Source organism: Hippichthys cyanospilos, chromosome 4 (assembly GCF_059441005.1).
Source record: "Hippichthys cyanospilos isolate Australia breed blue-spotted pipefish chromosome 4, RoL_Hcya_1.0, whole genome shotgun sequence".
Lineage (NCBI taxonomy): Eukaryota > Metazoa > Chordata > Actinopteri > Syngnathiformes > Syngnathidae > Hippichthys > Hippichthys cyanospilos.
The window spans coordinates 504,632-527,903 of record NC_142372.1 but is presented as its reverse complement, the minus strand read 5'-3'; the positions used below and the strand labels follow the sequence as shown (position 1 = coordinate 527,903).

Sequence of the window (23,272 nt, the reverse complement as noted above, 5' to 3'; positions counted from 1 at the left end):
CGGGCAGGCCAATTTCACACAACGGAACGGACGTAACAACACACAGCCGATCGCGCTCTCCGCAACGACGGCGCAGCAGCTTCACTTCTACTTGCTCAAAATGACCCATGAATACATTTTGTCTTGCACTTTCTAATCTACTCTGCTTCCACTTTATTAGCGGGTCCCGCACCATCCTACTCTACTCTGGAACATTTAGTGGGCCTGTACCCAGAGTACTCGCCTCTAGTGTGCTTTAGGGGCTGACAAAAACATGTATATGTGTGTGTGTGAGAGAGTATATTTGTATATGCTAAATAAAATGCTTATTGTTTATGAATAATTTGTTCAAGTTAAAGATAACTCGCCAACTCAAAGTCCTAATTAGTATCGGGCGGGCCACATGAAATGTGGCGGCGGGCCGGATCTGGCCCCCGGGCCTGGAGTTTGACACCCCTGCATTTAGCTTCTAATATTTTCTAGTTGGTCCAACTAATGAGGTCTTCCTACCTTGAAGTCATCCTCATCATCATCACAAAGTCTTACGGGATCAAAAAAAAAAGTCGGATATGAAATGAGCGAAAGACGTGAGCTTAATTTCTCAAAGAAAAGAAGATGAGAGGAAATAATTGATTCCTTGACTGGCGTACACGACACGGAATTGTAGAACAAACTATGCGCGCCTCCCTTTGTTCATAAATAGATAATTATTTTTAATTTCTTCAGATGAAATGCAGAGCGTCTCCCGGGGGACGCTCTCGCCTTCCCATTCGCGGGCTGGCGTGTAAACAAACGTCTTCTTGATTCGCGCTAAAGACAAAGAAAGCGGGCCTTTCAAGTGGAGCCGGCCGCTAAGCGCTCGCACCTGATCGCTTGGCTTTCTTGCCCTCTCGTTTCGCTCTTGTCCGGTTCTAAAGACTACAATTTGAGCCCCTACTTGTGAGGGACTACCGTAATCCCCCTAACATAAGACGCGCCCGTGTATAGGACGCATTTTACGGCCCGTGACGCGCACGCACTTGGGCAACAATGTAAACGCGCAAGGCAATCAACCTGGTCTTCCCAAACTTTTCAGATTGTCTTGCCTTCATATCCCGACGTCAAGTATGAGAAGGTACGGGACGCAGCCTTCACTTTAGCCTCAAATGGCGCTAGCTTCTATGTTAGCGTGTATAAGATGCACCAAGGATTTGGCGACAATGCAAACGACGATAGCAATCTCTCACCTTCCTGGACTCTTCCCATTTTCTCGTGTTCATGTCTAGAGATGCTATCTTTGTTGCGCGTTACATTAGGTGAGGGCATGAGTGAAGGCAGCGCCAGCGCAAGGTGCTCCGAGCCATTGCTTTTCCTTGCGCCATAAATAGCCGAAGTCGCAGAGCAGCCGCGTTCCATTGAGTTTACGATTGTGCGGATAGGCCGAAAGAGCGCCACGGATAAACGAGTCAAACGGAATAGCTTCCCGCGTTCGCCGGCCGAATCGCCGATGGAGTTGCGCGCAGCGGTTAGAGAACACAGAAAGGTATTCCGTTTGACCCGTTAATTCATTTGGCACGTACGCGCAATGGTAAACTTGAACGTGCAATGCGAACGCTGGCCAATACACTGACCGGAAACTGCGCGGCATCCGCGCTTCGCCCAGTTTCCCATTGCCGAAAGGCGGCATTGGGCTAACGCGGGCTGCTGTTGGCTGCGACAGGTGCTGGCTGCTAACAGCTAATTGACTCCCACCCGTTACTGTTATCAGTTTTATTATTATCAATCTTCCTCGGACGGCGTGGAATAAAACAAAAGACGTCTAAGTTACTGTTTGTGGGACACATCCGTCCTTTTGCCCTTCATTTTTGGGAAAGATAAAGTACGTTTGGGGAGTTTGATATTTGTAGAGCGCATTGACTACATGACTGTAGTATTCTGTGGAATACCGTATTTATTTATCTGTGCGGGAGCGGGAGAAGGGCGCGACGGTCTCATCGCCGACTATTGAGCGCTGGCCTTCATTGGTTCCGGCCGGCCGCGCCGCCGAGGCCGATATTGACACCCGGATGCCGCTCTGGATGGCGGGGTCGCGGGACAGGACGGGGGATGCGCTTCTTTTGATTAATTGAGCCGGCCCCCACTTGATTAATGTCTCCACTCTTAGTAAAACCAGCACTTTATTTCCCCCCTTTGGATGGACTTTTATGGCGCATGAATAATATTCCTGCTCTTTTTCCAAAACGGTCGGGAAACTTTAGACATGCATAGGCAGGCGGGTTCGACTCATAGCTATGTTGTATCGCGAGTCCCGGGGTCCAAACAGTAAACTGGGCCCCGAACAAGGCATCGAATTACGTAAGGTTTCAGATTTGACATCCTATGAAAAAAGTGACGCGTCAAGTCACACGCAATCAGGTAACAGAGCCAGAAAGTAAAACGTGAAAAGGAAAGGAGGGGCGGAACAAAACAGACATGTCCAAGCTAAAAAGAAAAACACCAAGTAAAAATTGGACTTTTCAGCATTATCTTTGATATCTTATGAGATGAACTTAAATTCCATCCAACTTTCCCGCCAATCTGCCGAGTCATCATCCCGTCGCGCAGTCACCCGACGGTCCCGCCGCCCCCTCCCCCTCCTCAGGTGGGTCGGTCCCGGCGCGACAGCCTATCGCGGCGTGATTTATGGCGGCTAGCGGCGGCGGCTAATGACACCAACGCTACACTCATTGATTTGTATGAATGCCCTCCGCTCTTCATCTATCACACTTTAATGCCGGACTTTGCAACGGATCATCATCGACTGGCTGCGTGGCTACGAGAGTTGGGGGGGGGTGGGATGCGAGTCGCCCCCCCCCCCTCCTCGGGGGGCCAACTATCCAACCCCGACCGCAAACTCCTCCGTTTCATGGAAATGATGCTTTGCTCAACAAAGCAGATAATAGCTTCACTCGCCGCCACTTGTCTATGTGGACTGTCAACACGCATGCGCGCAAACACACACACACACACACAGTTTCCATCTTTTTCTGGCTTGCTCACCTGTAAAATGTTTCGCAAAATTTTCACAATTTACGATCATTGTTTTAACAATTAGGTCTTTTTTTTCCAATTTTTTTTTTTGACATTTCACCACCCTTGACAAATTTGACTCGATTTGTCTGACGTTTCACATTTTCTCACTGTTTTTTTTCTACCATTTCACTTTTTAACAACTTATTTTTTCCGTAATCCCCCAAATAGAACAGACATTTTGAAGGCCAAAAGTGCGAGCCTAAAATGAAGCCGAGTCCCATACACAGGTGTGCCCTTTATGTAGGGAATGAAATCATTGCAGCCTCGCGACACCATGTTGTACCTTTTTTTAAAGATCCTTTGTAGACATGATTAAAACAAAGTGTAAAAAGAAGAGATTCAATTATCCAACATGTCGGTTGCTTAGACCAACAGGCGAGGTTGCGGAGTGTGAAATACTGTATGCTAGCTGGCCTTTTGTATTCAAAAGCCATGCAAGCATAGTGTGGTACCTACAATGTGAGGTGGAACACACACACACACACACACACACTCTACCTTCAATGATGAACGGCTCCAGATTTGAAGATTCCCATTTGTAATTTTCTGACTGAAGAGGCAGGACACTGGCGATTGATCAAATTGGGCAGCGAGTTAACACCAAAGACCCCCCACCCCCCCCAACTCAGACACGCACGCACATTCCTGCAGGCACACACACCACCTGGTTCCGTTCCTGCTATCGTCTCTTTTCGTCCCTCTTAAATTATTCAAGCAGATTTATGAATGGTCACCTCAGCCACTATGTCTATGAATAACTTTTTCACAGCCACTGAATTTACGGTTGTGGGATTTGGCAGAGAGAAGATATTAAAAACGATGGGAAACAAAAACGCTCAGGTAATTTGCGCGGCATTCAAGTTTGGGGACCCAGCACAACCTCTGAAGAAAGCCGCGTCTGAAAAGACTCGGGAACGCGTCCCCGCAACCCACGCCTGGAAACAACGCCGCAGGTAGCCGGATCCCAAAGCGCACGGGAAGTCGCCCGTTTACCCAACGGTTGAAAAGCTCTCTCAGATTGTTTTCTTTTCTTTTAAAGACAACTTGCGAGTTCTGTAGCTGTAGAAACCCGAAGGCGAATCCGCATTGGGCTAAAATGCGGGCCTGGGGTTTTGCACCTGCGACGTACTTCGACAAGCCTTTGGAAAACTTTCCTGTCCTTCGCGTGGAGCATAAAAGTCAAGTAAACATATTTGCGTGGGAGCAGGACTAAAAGGAAGTCTTCTCATTACGAGGGCCCGAGCGTTGTTTGTCCAAGCCGCCGCCTTTCTTTTTTTTCTTTTTTTTCCTTCCCCGCCACCTTGTTAGCGATGTCCGCCGCCGCTAATTGGCAGCGCCTTGCCGCTCTCGCGCCGGCGGACGCTTAAATGACAAACGCTGCCCCGCGCCGTCCGCAACCTGAGAGGAAAAGCTGTGACGTCTCGTTATCGGGAGGGCCCGATCCAGTAGGTGCTGGCGCTCGGGGGGGAGGGGGGCGCTGAAGGGCAATTTGTCCCTTTAATCAGGAGCGTATTTGGGGAAATTCGGAGCCCGGGGCCAATTCCGCTCAGCAACGTGAAATTTGCTAGACGCGTCCATCATGAGGAGAGCCGCAAAAAAAAAAAAAAAAAAAGGCTCCATAGGCCGAGACGGAAAAGACACAAGAAGTCTGCCGTTTTTGTTTTAAGAAGCCAGCGGCTGACAGCGGTGTGGCCAAATTCTGTCCGAGCGGAAGGAACTCCCATCCCTTAACGTCGGCGAGGTCGGGGTAGCGGCCGTCAGTAGTGTCGCCAAACTCCGTCCGACCAGAAAGAACGTACGTCCCTTCACGTCACTCACGTCGGCTCTTTGGCGGGAAATAGACTGGATTCCAATTCTTGTTTTAATGAATACGTGAGCACCTTTCGAAATATTTAGAACAAAAAAGTGGAAGTATTGTCAGTATATATTGCGGTCCAATGAGGTATGTCCAAAAATAAGTAGCGAGAAGCATTAACGTTATCCAGTCCTACTCCTTGCATTCGACTGACTCTTTATATGTTGTTGATATAGATACCGTTTCATACGGCAAAGACAAAACAAGTCACGCTGTCCTTATTAGATGTAAGCATTAATATAAAGGAACTGGTCATTCATGGATACGGTGGTATTTATGCGTAAACATAGACGGTACGTAACGACGGAACTGAAGGGGGGCAAAAGTCTTGCTCCGGTTGATTTGCGGGGATTGGAGTTGTCGGGGCCCGGGTCACGCAAACTGCCATTGAGTTGTTGTCAAGTTAATCAAACGTGGAAAGCCTGGAGCCAGACGGCGAAAGCGCGGAGCGGCTTCAGCCTCGTGGCCGCAGCCTCGTGGCCGCGTTGCCCCTCCCGGACAATTTGACTTGTAGATGCGCGGGGGACGCTGAGAAGGCGTCGCGTCGCGTCGCGTCGCGGCCCTCTGATTCGGGCAATTAGCGAGCGACTGGAGACGGCGGCTGACATTTGGCCATCAATGCGGCGGCCGCCGCCGGCTGCGCTAATTAGCCGAGATGGAGTAAGACGCATCTGCGGGAAGATGATCAAACCTTGCCGGGAGATTGGCAGCGATGAAAAGTTCAGAGCGCGCCTCTGACCCTTCTTTTATCTGTAATGCTCGCTATATTAACATTAACTAGCCAAAGACTGGACTTTCCCTAAGCCGTGGTCTCTCAACCATACAGGTGCAAAAGAAGGAAACGGAAAACTAAATCAAGTCAAAAGTGACCACGCGGACTCGACGCGAGCGGAACAAGGAGACGATTGGCCGACACAAGGGAAGCGTGTTCATGCGGACAGTCGGGTACGAGGAGACGAACATCAATAATGACCCGAGACAAGAACCGAAAGGAAACGGGAAACTAAATACACTTAAAAGCGAGGAGCCAACGAGGAACACCCGAACCAGCGGACGCAATCGGAACAGCGAGCCGATTGGCCAACGGGAGGGAAGCGGGTTCACGCGGACACACCGACAAGGGAAGGAGAAACACCAGCCCACACGTACAAAAGACAAAGGCGAAAAAGAGCGGGAAACCCAGACGCCGACCAAAACGTAACATACAGCAGCCAGAACGTTATAAAGGCCCTCTTGTTTGTTTTTGCACGAGGATATCGGCACGAGCGCCGAGATGGATTTGCGCTTCCGTCTTGAGCTGATTTTGTTCCTCCGAGGGCCCGCGACCCAGCAACATCTGCGCCCGGGAGATAGCCCGGGATAAAATATGTATTAGTTTCCTCGACCCCCCCCCCCCCCCCCCCCCCCCTCGCTCAAATGACAAAGCGCGGCCGGCGCGGGCGATGGTATAGATTTCGACGTACTTAGCAAACACAAAGCATTCCCACCGGCCCCCCCACCTCTCGCCACCCGTTTAGTCGACTCCAACGTCGCCCTTACTGTATTCTTTTGGCGCGCCGATTTCTTCCTCCTCTCCGATTCACTTCCTCTTCTGCTGGGCCCGCTGACAGGCTGCCGGCGTCCGCGGGAAGAGAGCCGCATTAATTAAGACGGTGCCAGCTGTAATTTTCTGGGGAAGTAAATTTGCGCACAACTAAAGGTTACGGGGACCTTTTCACTGTCAGAATTTACTACAGCCTGTGAATGTTAATGCAGCTAATGAAGACATGCTCTCGCCGGCTGAACTTAAAAAACTAGCGCTGCCACCGCCGCGATGGAGGAGGAGGAGGGGGAGGGGGAGGGGGAGGGGGAGGGCGCCGGGCCAAAGTAGACGAGGCAGGAGATGGACGAAAATGGAAGCTCGCGACTTACGCTCAGAGCGTCTAACGTTTTGGGGTTTTTCCCCTCCCCCCGTTTTATACGGTACATCATCGGGGACGGACAAAGACACCGAAACGGCAACGACACCCGCTGAACCGGGCTTAATCAACGAGGAGCGAATAACGAGAAAAAATAGCGAAAGACCTTAAGAGCCGCGAGGAACATAATGATGAATAAAAAAGCTAAATAAGCCCGTGAAAATTGAGGATTTGGTGGGAGCAAAAACAAGACAGGTGCTTTTTACCCGGTTGGTCAACAATAAAAAAAAAACGAAAAAAAAACCAAACCAGCAAATTCAAGCGTAGAAGCTCATTCGGCAATCCTCTTGAAAAGTTCCAAAAGAATGACAAATGAGAGTTGAAAAAGCTGTCGTTTTTGTAAAAATGCTCTTCATTTGCTGAGGCCTTGAGAAAGCCAGGCGATAAGCGGCCAACGCAGCAAAAATGACGCGGTCCGACAAAGCCGAAGAGCAGCAAAAGGAGCGCACCGATGCCAAGGTCGTCCGGAAAAAGCCCGACTTAACCCGAGGCCGCCCAATCATTTCACGCGTCTCCAAATGGCGCATTAACACAAATGCGGCGAGTTGAATGCTTGACACACAAAATCATCTTTTGCCACAGTCATCTACTGCTGTTTAACACGTCCAATTTGAACTAAACCAGTAATTAAGAATAAAAAAAAAGACCTAAACCAACTTTTTAAAGGCGAATACCTCAACAAATGAATAAAAACCAACCTTACGAGCAAAGAAGCATTAGGCAGTTAGCTCGCTAGCAAATTACAAATAGAAGCTGTAAACAACTAATAAATAAAACATTTATTGAAATAAGTAATTAAGTAACTAAATTCATCAGAATCTAACCTCAACATTTAGCTATTTCGCCGAAGAATAAACTATACAACAAACTCATTAGACACTGTCACTCAACAACTCCCCTGTACCAGACAAACTCGACTTAAAAAAAAAAACTGGACTGAACACGTCCATTTAGTTCAGTGCTTCTCAATTCCGTTTTGCCAAGGGCCCACGAGGAGAGAGAATCCCCCGCCCACCCATTATCTATGCTATTGAGCAGGAGCTATAAAAATCTTGTAAGTATACCCAAACTTGTATCCTTTTTAACTTTAACAAGAGAAAAAAAGCAATGTATATCAACTCTCAACAACTGTGAATTATTTTGGGTTACAGCTTAGTCTAAAACAGAAAAAAAAGACAAAGTAAGTCAAAGTGCCTGAAATCAAAGAAAATGATGAGAATTCTTATTTTATTGCAATTACACTCGAAACCAAGCCTTTCCCCTGGGCTCGGCCGCACCGCCCCTGGCATCGCCTGCCCCCCCCCCACCCCACTATTTGAGAAGCTCCGGTCTAGTTAGTGACATAATTGAAGGAGCAACTTGCAAACTAAACGGAAAGAGGCCGATCATTGCGCTTTGATGCCTGTGAATTAGCTGCAATGCTAAGATGCTTTGTGTGAGTGTGCGTGTGCGTGTGTGTGTGGGGGGGGGTGTACATGTGTGGTCGCTAGCGGGGATCCGCAGGGATACGGGATGAGACGCTAGCTGCTTGCTATTCATCTATTCTGACTGCCAGGGGCCATTCAACACATTGTCATACTTTAATACGCACGCACACACACACACACACACACACACACGCAGGTAGGGTGTGTGTGCGCGCAGGATAAAGACAAGCCTTCTGGCCTCATGTCACAGCCCCACTTCAACAACGTCATGTCTGATTGATACTAAGCACTCATACATACGGAGTGCGCGTGGAGGTGTCACTCGGAGCGTGTCGTTACAGCGCCTCGCTTTTCCTCAGTCAATTGAATTAAACCGTCCGCGCCGATAGGGCCGGCGGAATCAAACCGGAGGTTTCGGAACGTTCTACCAAAAACGAAATAACATAAAAACGCTCGTCAAAACTCGCCTTCCGCAGATCAATCTTCCTCCAACGGTACGTCCAATTTGTGGAGAGAGAAAAAAAAAAAAGCGTGTCTTATATTTGCGGAGTTACGGTACGGTAACGGGACGAGCTAGAGGGTAGACGTCAGTGGGCCGTTTGCGGCTAACGGCGGCTGGCGTCACCTGAGGTTTTGACCACGTTATCATCCTTGAAAGAAGCCGGCGGACTGAACAAACATGTAGAGGACCTCAGCAAAGTGCTTGTTGCAGCTAAGAGCAGCTGGTGTTGGCTGAGGTGCTTATTTTCATTATTTTCATTATTTTCAAGAAAGGAAGCCGGCGGACTGAAGCCACATCCGAGTCCATCCTCCTTCTGAAAGAAACTAGGAGTACGATGGGGGCCGGGCTAGAAATGAGTTTGATAGCCCTGCCTTAAACGATAGGATTTTGTTGATTTGATTTCAAAAAGGTTTTGGCAAAATGGCATTTTCTTTTCCAAAAACTGCTGCTTTTTGAGCCCGGTTCCCATATCAACTGCTTCAAAATTGGAGCATATCAACATTTCTAACGTGTGGTTAAAAAAAGAAGAATTGTAAAAATACAATTAGAACTGAGACGCATGGGTAAATATTGACAAATTGACATGGTGATGAAGTTGTTGGATTTTTTCCTCCCTCAAAGACAAAAAGTCGTGTTTTAAGGCGCACCGGATGATGACGCGCACCGACTTGTTTACGCGCGCCTCATATACAGCAAATGCAATGAATTGTTTTGAAAGCATGGGATAAAAAACACAAATACCAACGGGCGACCAGAAAAAAGGAGCGAGGACTACTGGAGAAGCGGGGGCGGGGCGGGGCGGGGCGGGGGTGTCCTCAATAAATGGGCGCTCACCGGGGATGTTGTTAGCGTTGACCACGACTCCGCTAAGCAATTAATCAGCCCCGCGCTGATGATGAATACGGCGAGCGTGCGTTTACGGTGCGTGCTCGCACTGATCATTTGATTCATTATTTTTGATGAATGCACGCTGGAAGCCCTCCACGCAAAATCCCGACGAGCGGGAGCGCTAACCTTGCCTCATGTGCGCGCTCAGCAAAATAAAGTGCAAGCGGCGATTAAAGGAACAAAAAAGGGGGGTTGGGTTGGGAAAGGACGGGGGGCAGGGGGGTAATTTGATGAACATCACCTCTCTGGACGTGTCCGTCTTCACCCGACGGCCATGATGAATGACTGTATTTAGATGCTCAATTAGCTCGGCCATGCACGGAGCCTGCGCTAGCGTAAAGGGTCTTGGCTGGGAGGGGGGCATTCAAAAACTAAAGAGCAGAGCAACAAACGACACAAGCAAAACGTGACTGATGAAAACGACACGCCAAACACTCGCAAAAATAACAAACTAAGCTAGCGATCGAGTGAGCGATCAAACAACGCGCCGTCATACCTAAACGGTCTACCTACCCCCCCCCCCAAAAAAAAAACTGGCTCATAAAAAATGAACGAAAGACCAGTCGACTAGCCAAGCGACCAAAACAGCAAAAAAGATTCAAGTTGTTTAGTTACGCGCATAGTGACGCTACACTATGAAATTCTTATCGCGTTCGCTTCCCCAAGCCGACGTACAGTACATTCCGCACAATAGACATCGTCATAAAGGAGGCAATAAAAGAAACCACCTACAGTCAAAAATCTCCGACGTGAAAGTAAAAGCGAAGCTAAGCTTCCCCAAAAGCAGACTTTTCACAGGGTCTCTGGAAGTATCAGTAAATGAACGCTTGTTTGAGTTTCAAATGAGGAGCAAATTAATTGGAAGAAGAAGCGGCCTATCGCTGCATTTTCTCATAGTGATCACTTTGTTTGATTTTAGACGGAAGCACAGTCGTGAGAGACACAACGGCAAACGAACGAACATAAAGCTGCTACGTGATCTGGTATGTGTTTCTACAAAAAGTCATTCAAATGTTCCCAAATTCATTCGAAAATGCTATGCGCCGGTTCGGGAGTATTTGGCCGAAGAAAAATACGTCACTGAAACGGAAAAGGTTCAGAGCCAAACACCGCGTCCCCCAATAACGCAATAATACACAATCAGGTAAAAGAGAAGCCCAAACCAAATGCTCCAGAAGCTCGAGAAGAGGAACACGAGAGCCACGTTGAAGCGAAACAAAAGACACGCTCCAAGGCTTTTCGACCAAAACGGACCAATTTATATCAGCGGTTGCGATATGAAGACGTTGATGATTGACGCCATATGTATGTTTTCATCAATTTTACTGTGACATTTGTGAATATCTGTCGTTGAGGTTTTGCTCACTTCCTATGAATGCGGTCCTACTTTGCCCAACTTTTGGGTCTCCAAACATTCCCGTTGTTACCCGCAGTTTGTTAGTATTGCGAGTCCCGGGGACCCCGTAGTTATATGTGGTTGTTTCCGGGTATATACTGTATCAGTAATCAAAATATTTTTGAAAAAATACATATAAATGATGGCAGTTTTTCTTTGTTTGGCTCTAACACTTCTAATTATTTATTTAAAAACATACACACACACACACATCAGTGTAGCTCACCGTCTTTTTTTTTTTCCACGGACTCCACTGTCTCAAAAAATAAAGTAGTCTACACCTCATCGGGTGACATGTGTTTTTTCCTGCCCACTCTTCCGGAAGCTTCCGCGCACGTGCTCGTGTGTGTGTGTGTGTGTGTGTTTTCCCAGTGTGTCACATGAGGTTTGGTGCAACAAGAGTGAAAACACAAGTGTCCTCTCCGGCTGTCACTTCCTCTTTGTTCCTCGCTGGCGTCCCCGACACTCTGGGCGAAAAAGACGACAAATGGCTGCTCTGGGACACGTGCGCGTGTGCGCGTGTGTGTTACCTGTGATAAAGTGCTGTGACAGCAGAAATGTTTGTGTGACAAGCCTTTTGGAGTCCATTAGCGGCCTCCTCTCACTCCGCTTGGCAGCTTATCGCACAAACGCACACGAATGAAGAACATACGCGCACGCAACTCGCCGCCCGCCTCTCTTTGCGTTTGCCGCGAAAAGGTCAAGAGGTCAGGATCCCGGCCCACAAGTGGTTCTATCGCGTGTAATTATTTCATCAGCGTTGCATTACGTGCCCGCCCGTTGCTATAAAAAAAAAAAACACAAAAAACATTAAGACAAACGAGGATTTAACTCTTTGCGTGCCACGGACGCCAAATCTCGTCTTTGAAAATACTTAAGCTGCGTGCCAATGACGAGAATTCTCGCGGAATGCGTTTTTTTTAATTAACGATGAATGATTACCGAATTTTTCGGACTATAGGCCAGCAACATATATTTATAGAAATCGGATGAATGGATGGATTTTTTTCAAGACGCCACCAACAGAATACGAGATTGTAATCAATACTTCCGTGGCGTTGTCTTCTTTCTCCTTTTGATTATTTTAGTCAACATAACACATGTGGCGGCCGTCGCCGTCCACCCCCCCAAGCAGCCACTTTTTTTTTTGTTTTTTTTTGTTGTTTTTGCACTTCTGATCAGGGGTGAAGTTCCTCACGAACTTTCATTTGGCCTGGCGGACTTTGGCTTCGTTGCGCCAGCATTCACCTTTTGTTTCGTTTTTTTCCCCGTACCCCCCCCCCCACTCAAAAATTCCCCCGAGCCCGCTCGTATCGCCCGTCGCGACGTTTAGCTCGGCAAATGGGCCTAACCTTGAGGGACTCGCTTGACCTGTCCCGCCCTCCCCCGTGAGCCACCCGCACACGCGTACACAAACACACGCGCGCAAACACACTTGGGCGCACCCGACGTATTGAATAATTGATGCCGAGCCTTCTGACGCATTTGTTTTGCGGCGTGAGGCAGACGAGAACTGTCAGTGTGTCTGCGTGCGTGTGTTTGTCATAATGGTGGCCGCCCCCCACCCCACCCCACCCCACCCCACCCAAAAAGCCATCAGAGAAAACGTGTCCTGTCCCCTCCAACATTCGTCAGGCGTCGTTTGGTGGTCGTAGGGAGAGCGGCAACTGACAAGCGCACAAAGCCATCGTGACCGCGCCGCCTTTTAGACGCTTGAGGCGAGCGGCGGAGTGGGCGGGGTTCGCGTGGGGGGCGTTGAGGCGGCCTTGACGGACGCAAGTTTCGAGCAAATATGAAAAAGACAAGTTTTCGCTTTATTTTTTCACAAAGACGGAGAGACGCCGACATCAAACGGCCGCACACAAACAAGTACGCTCGTGGTACGCTTCAGTTTGTTGATCCCGTATCAGCAGGAACCATGCGTGCGTTTGTTCATTTTTTGGTATGAAATGTGAGAAAAGATTCGCTCAAGAACAATATTGGGCTACGGTTATGATAACATGCTCCACAGTATGCAATATTCCAACTCTAATTCCGCATACTACTGTAGATCCCGGAGGCTGCTGGGGCGGAGTCTGGAATTGAACGTTTTGATGAAAACGCACCCTCAATGAAAGAGCATGACATATTATGCGAAAAGAAAGAAAGAAAGAAAGAGCTGTGAAACTAATCTCTCGCCTGACGTTTGCTTTTTTTCATACGGCGTCAGAAGGTCTCCGAGGTGGCGCGAAATAAAAATGCAGAGGAGTCTCGCTGCGGGCCGAGCGACTTGACGCGCGAGGAGGCGGAGGCGATAACAAACATTCATCAAAAGTCCGACGCGTGGCAGGCCATTCCTTCCCCAGAAACATCATCAATATCGGACCTTGTTTTATGGAGGAGCCACTTGATTTTGTCCCGGGTCCCGTGCGCCTGACCGGCGCCGATCAATTACCACTGACAAGATTTGTGCACGTCGACGAGCCCGGGCACTTTGTTTCTCTCGGGCCGAGATGCCTCGTCGCCGAGCGCTCCATCTTCCTCCTGACCGGCCGCCGCCGCCGCAACAAGCGGCCCGGAGAACATATTGGCCTCGTTATGTGGCGCGGACGCCCGATTGCTAACGGCCGCCGCCTTTTTTTTTTTTTTCTAAGCCCAACGATCCCTCGGAACCAGCTTTGAGGATCTTAAAAGAGCGCAGGTGTCAAACCCGAAGGCCGGCGTCCCGCGCGGTTTCCAACGCACCCCATTCCAACATTAGGAGCGTTTTTAAGCTCCCGCGGGGCTTGCTAATACGCTAATCGTTCCAATGTGTCGGGGAAAGAAAACGGTAAAACGTGCAGTATACCGGCCCTCCGGGGCCGGAATTCCACATCCATGATTTAGGGCGGTGGTTCTCAAAGCGCGGACCCCCGGGGGTCCCTGTCCCCACCGCGGGGCGTCCGTGAAATTATTTGGGTTATTAATAAAAACTCTTTACTTTCTTTTACATGAAATCGTGAAGGTATTCGGACCTCTTCAATAAAGCAATCGATCCAAGCGGCCGCCCAGAGAGACGAGGGACTCACTTTGGAGTTACGAAAGGCCGCTTACGTCAAACAAAGGGCGTACCGCTTTGAGTATGCACAAACTCAATTGCCTTGAGGAACGCTCTTGCTAGCTTAATGCTAATACATATTGGAAAACAGCGTTGAGAAGCTGCGAAAAAGCGAGGAAAAGCGATAACTCCTTAAGCGACATATATCTGAACAAGTGGAGCGCTGCGCTACTAGCTATTAATCCGATGCGAGGCTGCATTGTGCTAAAGTGAACGGTGAGTCATAATGTGCATTTGTCTGCAGTGAAGCAGACAGATGGCACTGGGATAACATGGTGATCAAACAAGCAATAAAAAGCAGCTTTAACTCACTTTTATTGTTGAGGTGCGGTGCAAAAATGGCATAAAACACAATAAAATCAAAGGTTAGCCTGACGCCACGCTGTAAATATGTCACTTCCTGTTTGTCACCGCCGCTTTTTAGCGCTTTCGCGGCGGAGTTAGCGCTTTTGCTAGTCGAGCGTCGGCTTGCGGTCGCATTGGTGCGGCGTGGCCAATGGCGGCGGCGCTGGCAGCTTTGAGCTAGCGTGATGGCTTTAGACTTTTCAAACGTCTGATGTTTACAAAACGCCATGCTAGCTTTGCAGAAGACTACGTTGTAGTTCAATTTGTACATGGAAATTGAAAGGTGTGACAGTGTCTTTGATGTTTGCATAAGTATTTTAAAACTCATTTTTTTATGATATATTTTCATGTATAAGGTGCATTGCATTATGAGGCGCATTGGATATAAGCCACAATAGTGGCTGGGCTTGTGTTTTGCATCCACTAGATGGAGCTGCGCTAAAGGGAATAACAACAAATCAAGCGCATAAGTCAATCAAGCTTGATTAATAGACAATCAGAAATGAAGAAAAATAGATCATTTGTGGAACGTACGATCTGAATAATGGGAAGAAAAAACTATTACATTAAAAAACTGTTTAGATCATTGCTGAGACCAATCAAGAGTTGAAAAGAAAAGAATTATGACTCAATTAAAAATTGAATTTCAATATTGTTTTGTTGATTTAAAAAGGGTTTCTGAATTTATTTGACAAACATTTCAACATTTCAAACAGGGCGATACAACTCAAACGCAGAGGTACGAATTGAAGTATCGACCTGGCGGTGAAGGCGTTTTATTCTTTCGTCCCCCAAACTTGAAAACTCGCGGTTTAGGAGCTGTATAAGCACGGGATTATAAAGCGGACTGCCAGCTTTTGAAACTGAGATTGACTTTAGCACAGCTCCATCTAGTGGATGCAAAAGGCAACCCTAGGCACTACTGTAGCTTCTATTCTATGCGCCTTATAATGCGGCGCGCCCTATCCATGAAACCGGTTTGAAAAGGGCCATTCATTGAAGGTGCGCCTTACAGTCCAGCGCACCGTATAGTGAGTGTGGAAAATAGGCTGTTTGTTTCATATTCGTTGACAAAAAGTGTTAGTTTTGTCCAAAACAGAAATACTTTGACGTTTCCCCCCACCATGTTGGTTGAGGTCTGTAAATTGTTTTGTAAGATGCATTTGCGAGCTTTTCAGAAGGCTGTAAAGTCTCGTCAAGGTTTACAAAGGCTATAAATTGCGGTCGATGTTGAGAAAAAGCACTACGTTAGGCCCGCTGAAGACTGAAAATTGGCCGCGCGGTCAGTGTGTGTGGCGCAGCAATGCAGCGCGGGTAACGGCGGCGCTAGCAGGTGATTTGTTGCCGCCGAGACTAATGAAGTGGTGGCAGCGCCACCCGGCTTCTTTTGCAAGATCAATTCGGCGGCGGCGAGGCGCGTACGGCCGCCGCGCCGTTATGAATGATGGAAACCTCCGCAGGCCATCCATACTGAGAGCGGCGTGCATGGCTATGCCGCCTCCCCCGCCGCACCTGCCGCCCCCTCGGCCCTCCCACCAATCCGGAGAGGCGGGATTCAGCCATCCTTCTTGTTTGCAGAAAAATGCATTACCGGTGGCCTCTGCCGCACTAAGCACTAATACTTTAAGGTTCCTTGGACGCTAAATAGGCTTTGGGTTTAACCAATACCTGTCCATGTTTAGAAAAAGGAAGTATTTGTCCTTTAGCTTAGGATTTTTCAAGATAAACATTGTTTATAGAAATGTGTGTTCACTGGAGACAGAAAAAGGATCTGTAGATCTGAGGAGTGTAACACATTAGGTTCATTGATGACTAAAAAGTCTTGAGATTTGCATTAACGCGTTTGAAGGCTCGAAAATGCCTTCAATCAATGGCCTTTTTTTTGCAACTGTTTGAATATAAAGGCACACTATAAGGCACATGAAATAGAAGCTACAGTGGTGGCTGAGCTTGCGTTATGCATTCACTAGTAGTTTTTAGTTCAGTTTTGTTTTCAAAATAATCCAGTTTTTTGCAGTTTTCCATGTCAAAATTCTTTTCATATATAGGGCGCACTGCATTATAGGGCGCATAGAAGCCACAGCAATGGCTGGGCTTGCATTACGCATCCACTAGATGGAGCTGCGCTAAAAGGAATCTCAATGAAACAATCAGATAAGTCAGTCAAAGCTAATTCATAGACAATCACAAATGAAGAATAAAGATTTGTGCAAAGTACTATATTTTTCTTCAATTATTTTTTTTCAAACTAAACTGTCTTTGATGTTGACAAAACTGCATTAGCTGCGTTACTCGGGGACCAAATTCGGTGTCGGCTGAGGCTTGCATAAACCCGTTTGCTGTTTATTGGAGGTTTCTGAAAAGACGCGTGTTAGGTTTGCAGAAGACAAAAGCGTTTTCCTCAAACATTTGCGGGTGGCTAAATTGTCTTTGATACTCCCATAAAGACACCGAGTTGTCTGATTTGATGGAGGCTTAGTAGGCCGAAATGGCATTAGCATCGTCCTCCGAGGCTGGCCACCCGTCAAAGACCCCCCTTCGGGTCCCCCGTAGCCATCATCGCCGGCGCGCTCACTTTGATGGACTTGACGAGTAAAACGGCTGCCGCTCAAGAGGACCTTTTAAACTGTTCATGCATAATGCGCGAGATGTTTTAGTCGTCGGCGGGATAATGAAAATGAGCTAAAGTGGCACCTCTGCCACCCCCGCCCCCCCCCCCTCCTCCCCCAAGTGAACTTTAGCCCGATCCGCTGCAGCTTTCAGAGCATCTGCGTTAGTAACGAGGCGCATGCAGATTTGAACGGTAATGGCGTGTTTTCCCGCATGATGAACAGCCGCGACGACATTTTTTTTTTTTTTTTTTAACGACCGCGTAAAAACGGAGACGGATCTTGCGCGGTCTCGCCTTGATTTACGAGCGCCTGGACTTCCGAGTTTTTCAACTTAGGACCCATGGCGCCGAACGGCGTGAATCGCAGACAAATGGCATTCCGTGTCTTTGTCCGAATAATCGTGAAGATGGCGACGATACGATGGACATAACCGCTTGCCGTGAAGAAACGCTTTGCCGTGAGAACGGCTTGCAACGAAACGATGCTTGCTAGGAGAAGGTTGCCGTCCGGAAGTCGGACGGCGCCGACCGGCCCGCCGAGGCTGGACCGCAGACAGGGATCACTTCGATTGCGATCTCCAAAATAGTTTGCAGAATGTCTTTGCCGCACGAGCACTTATCATACGCTCGCGCACAAGGTTGTGGCCATGTTTGTTCTTTCTAGGGCGGGAACCTTCATGGAATCGGACGCTTCCGAAGCAAATACCAAGAGAGGGTTCGGAGGGGCGAGGGTTAGGGTGAACTCTTTGATGTATACGAAATGTGTCAGTCTTTACAAAAACGCCTACATATTGTAGGAATGCTGCTGGCGACATCGTATTTTGCACAATCATCCTCAAATGTATATACGGTGAACGAAATTAATCGGTTCCGGGGTTGGGACGGTAAGGCCAAACGCTCGTATGGCGGGCGATAGGAACATGCTAATTAGCTTATGCATATAAAACCCCAGGTAAAAACATCAACATTTATATATATGTTAAAAATGGGTAACAAATTGTATGTATATATATATATATATATATATATATATATATATACACAATTAAATATCATAAATAAAAAACAAAGGAAAAATGAAATTGTATTCACCTTTGAGTGACGTTGACTTGAGCTACTTATGTTCATAATCCCTAGCCTAGCCTAGCCTAGCCGTCTTCATATTTTTGGATTATTTCCAGCTTGGTTTCCAGGCGAATCATCTTCTTTTCCCTTTAACGTCACCATCGATCCAAGGCCGACCACGGGCCGTCCGTTTTGGAATTGATGTAGTTTATCTTTTAACAGTCAGATTTGTGCCTTTTGTTGTTTGTCCGCTGTTGACAGCGCTTTTTGTGCTGGGGAAGGACGATGTGGCTTCAGTTGGGAATTGAGAGTTGTGTTTTCTTTGTTAGAATGTTGTCATTTATGCTAATATGCCCAAAATGAGTCGTTTGTCGGTCCTACTTGTGACTTGTTTTTTTTATTATTCATTTTTTATACTGATCTCTGGCACGCGCATCAATAAGCAATATAATTGGGGGCGAGTTTGTTTTGTTTTTTTTCTTCCCGATGCGGCTCGTGAATATCGCGAGCCAGGCGTCATGTGTAAAGCTGTCATCCTCCGAGGTCTCCCGCCGAGGACTCGAAAAGCAAAAGTGGGCCGCGATGAATACTTTCCGGAGTTTCGCGCTTAGATTAAAATACAAAAAAAAAAAAAAGGGGGAGGAAAATTGAGCCAGCACGGAGGCGGGGGGTAAAAAAGAGGGAGCGCCCCATGCTTTTGCGGGTAATCTCAACTTTTCAGATTGATGTCTTCTAGATGGGCCACCTGCGCACCTTCTTGTATGGAAATGCGGCGTGGTCCAATTGAAGGGGGAGGATGATGGCCTCCCTCGCGCCTCGCGCCTCCCGCCACCCCAGCGCGCCGCTTCATCCCTCTTCTCCCGCCGCCCGATGAGCAGGAAGTGCTTTCATATATTTCCTCTGATGTCACAACAGCAAAGCGGGCTGCGATTGCGCCGGCTAACAAATGAGCTTCATGCAGATCGCGCTCTTGTTTACCGCAGTCTGCTGGCAGAAATGTATACAGTACATATAAATATGGATTTAGGTTTACTGGATGGCTTGCACCGAGCAATGAAGACAATCGCTTCGCTTCTCCAACGGGTGGACGTTGCCGCAATACTTTACTCTTTCGGCGCCAAAGCGGGAAAAGTTTCCGTCGCTATCGAGAGCGACGCCCCCATCCGTCGAACGGTCACGCTTCATTAGCGCAGTGCGCGAGAAGCTTAAAAGCAAGCCCTCGTCATCATCCGACTCGGGCTGACTTTGAAAGGCCCATGACCTCGTCAAATAGAAATCTTTGCAAAAGTAACTACGCCGTATATTTATATCATTCTAAAATACACATAGGAATATCTACTGTATGACGTCATCATTTCAGTATTATGTCACCAGCTGCCGCGGTAGCCGATCACATTGTCCTTTCGTGGGTTTGTCGGATTAGGGTTGCGTTCGCTACTGCGGATAGCTACCGGGGTCAAAGTGGCTAACGCGCTATCGTTTGCTACGGCTTTAAAAAACCGGCGCGCGCGCGGCATTGCCATTTAGCTATGAGCTCACGGTAAACAAAATAGCGTACGGCTTGCGGCACTTCCTGCCTCCCGGCTTCCCTGCGACTGGGTCCGCCATGGCCACATCCACGCCGTGCCCTGAGATACACTAGCCCTATTTTTAATCCAGGAAATTCGCCGTCGGAGTTGTCGCCGAGATATTTTCTTGGCCGTGTCGATTTTTTCCACTTTTTAGGGACTTTTAAGGAGACGCGCGAAAAGAACGACTAAACACTCCTGCGGTGTTTACGTAACAGCAGAAGGCAGAAGAGGGAGACGCGTCCTGTTTCTTGTCCGTCGCGCGCACAACCGGCCGCGTTCCAAATCCGCTCCGCCGTGACGCGGAAGCAGCAACGCCATCGAGCGCTCCGAGTACATGTATTTTAGTTTGCCTTCATCTATTATTCAAGTTCCCCTGATTAATTCAGGATATCAAATCAAGATGCGGGAAATCAATCGCGGCCGGCTTTCAATCTGCCTCTCATTAGCCCGGGCTGCGGTCCAGGTCCCGGGTCCGGGCCCGTGGCGGCGCTGGCGCGCACTTCTGTCGGAACACGCTGAAACACTTAGGCGAGCGGCGGGGCCGCGCCGAACTACTCGAGCCGCGTCCGATGGAGCGCCTCGGGGTCATTTTATGCGCGGCGCGGATAGGGGAGCAGAGCGCAACGGCCGGAGAAGGTTTGTTCCGACGGCAAAGCTTCCGCTTGACCTGCCGCCTTTGGGCTCGCTTGGCGTCTTGAGCGCGGGCGGGGAAGACGGCCCGCGGCAGAGTTTCATCCTTTATTTTAGTGCGCTACGTGCATTGCTCATTTAAAACAAATGTCTTCTTTGGAATGAATTTGCTCAGCAGACTTACATCCCACACGACAGAGCGTGTAGTAGGAAATAAAAACAATAATGAAGGCAGAGATAACGAAGCACTAATAGAAGAATAGACTATTAATATACAATTAAGTGGAACATGAAGGAACTTATCGCAAAATTGTGTTCTAGTGCGCTAATGCGAATTGGCTCTTATCTAATGGCACGTGTGCGTTTTTTTGTGGGCGTGGTCCGATTGCACCTACCTGAGAGAAGGAGCTGGATGAGCTGGAGATCCTCTGGCGAGTCTTTTGTCTGCCCTTGTCTTGGTTCTTGCGAGGCGCAGGTTCCCAATAGCGGGTTGGAGGCTACCAAACACTTTTCTCAACAATTCTTTTCACAAAGTCCTCCTGACCGGTTCTTCATTAGGGATTCTGAAAGGCATTTTGAGCACGTTAGCTTTGTTATGGTTTGTGTGCGCGTGTTTTAAAGGGCCCTTATTGAAAAACACAGTTGTTTTTCTCTCCAATTAAAGTGGGTCAGGACTTTCAATTGAAAATGTGGGTTCCGGAGAGATAACAAGTGAAGAAAATACTAGTGCAAAGATTTAAACTTTTGCCGCTTGGGCTCATATTCCCCAAAGTACGCTACATTTCTTATGAAAGCCATGTTACTGACAGGTGTTTTGTGAGGGGGGCGGTACGTATTTGCGGCATTTCCATTTATTTCAATGGGAAAAGATACATTGTATTTTCCCAGGTGGTATAGGGCTGAAACGTTTTCAGGGCTAGAATGGAGAAGCATGTTCCTTTTGGATCCAGAAGCAGAACATGAAGCCACTTGTAGCCCGTGGAGCAGATGTTACGAGACAAGATGATCCGGAGGCGTAAATCACAATCTCCTTTTACACAGTACCAGCGCCGTCACCCTTTTCGCTGTCCGCAAGCCGCGATGGGGAAACCCGTCAGATCAATAACGGCGGTCAAATAACGACGACGGGGGCCCCGAGCGTCGCGCGACCGGGCCGGCTCAAAGCAGACGCGGTAACGTCGCGGTAAAAACGTCAGTCAGCGGCAGGAGAGGCCGCGATTTACGAGAGGAAGCGGGTATCCGTATTCTCCGAGCCGCCGGCTCCGCGCCGGTGATAATTTGCGGTCGTTAAAGTGACAGCGTGTCGGTGGGCCGGCCGCGGCCGGGAATGCGGGGGGCCAGGCCCGGCGATTAGAGCCGCGTATATCACGCCGACGGGAGGGGGCGTCGCGGAAACGCGAGCGTCGCGCGGAGAACACGGGGCTTGCGGCGTACGCGAGCTTGCGCGGCGTAACGGGAGGGAGGGCCGTGTCCGCAAAGCGTGTAGCGAGGGTGCTTCATATGACGGAAATGTTGACGCGTGAAGCCTCGCTGGCCAATTGGAGCGGGCCGCTGATTCAGGAAGCGCTTGGATGCTTTGGCTGTAGGGATCCAGAAGCGGGTGCTTCATTTCTATTATTTGTTAAGAAAAACAAAGCAGAATTGGGGCGCAAACGCCCTAAGCAGTCGCGTCTACGATTAGTAAGAGTACTTCTTACAATCTGACAAAGATTCCGCGGAAGGAATTCAATTTATATACTAGACAAAATAAAGGGCTTAAATGTGTCATTTTTCGCATGCGCCTATGGGAGCTTAAGGGGCATTACGATAAACGAAGCAAAACACACTTCTCCTACTGTCCGTAGTTAGGAGAAAGGAGTGCCACCCCCCATCTAATATCCTTTCATGATAACCAGACCTACCGTTATTTCTTTGTCAGACTGTAACACAAAATCGAAAAAGAACCTTCTAATTAACGGAGCGTCCCACTTTGTAGAGCACAACTACGCGCGCGCGCACTCACGCACACGTTAAACTCGCGCCAAAACCACGGCAACTCGACAAAACGAATACCGTGAAAAACATCATAAAAAGTCAAAAAAAACAAAGTGGACAACACTACCTCAAGACAGTGAGGCGACCGGTACTGGTGAGACAATGTTTCAACGGCCTGTACAGAAACGACATTTTCACCCATTCCGACGTGGAGGAAAAAAACTTCACACGACAAAAGACTGCTTTTATAACCGACATCAAATAAACCCGTGGGTTCGTTCCAACTGAGAAAACTATCCGAACACAATACACATTAGCATACGAACCAGAAATTGAAATAACGAGAGAATTGCACATTCATCCAGACCATCGACAATATGCGACTCACCAGAACGTTCTCCTCGCGGCACTCACTGGCCGTCTTGGTTTGTTGGATTCTGGCTTGTGGGTTTATTTTGAGGGGTTCCGTTCCTTCGCGTTCGCTTGTATACTTCCTGCTTCTGCTTCTGCCCCTTTCGTGTCTCCCAGCGTTAGTTTCGATTTTTGATTTAGTCCACCTGTCCGCGTTACCTGCCCCTCGCGTGTCCTCCAATCCGCCCCCTTTGCCTATTGTTCCCCGCCCAGTCGCCGTTCGTTAGTCTGATTAGTGCGCGAGTGTATTTAAGGCGAGTTTTAGTTTCAGCCTGTGTCGGGTCATTGTCATATTATCGCTCCCGTCGTCGTTTTTTTTTTCCCGCAGTGTTTGCTTTCTGTTTTGCCGGCCCGCCTGCGCCCTTAGTTCGAGTTTTTGCCATCTTGTTTTCATCGCTTCCGTTCCCGTTGCCCCTTCCAATAACTATGGGTCACATGAAGCCCCCCGCGTCGAAGCCTCCCTGCTTTTGGGCCCTCCACCTCCGCTACCACGCCTGCCTACGTACCAGCCGCGCACCCTCGTGACACGAACT

The 23,272-nt window shown here is 48.4% G+C and overlaps 1 long non-coding RNA gene across 1 annotated transcript in view; it reads right to left on the bottom strand.

Annotated features, from left to right (window-relative positions):
• Positions 1 to 22,867, bottom strand: part of LOC148424175 (uncharacterized) — a 68,911-nt gene extending 46,044 nt beyond the window's left edge. The window contains exons 1-2 of the long non-coding RNA XR_015865270.1: positions 22,717 to 22,867; positions 20,750 to 20,917 (exon numbers count right to left, since the gene is read on the bottom strand). This is a non-coding gene — a long non-coding RNA (uncharacterized LOC148424175). The remainder of the gene's footprint in view (positions 1 to 20,749; positions 20,918 to 22,716) is intronic.
• Between the last annotated feature and the right edge of the window lie 405 nt (positions 22,868 to 23,272).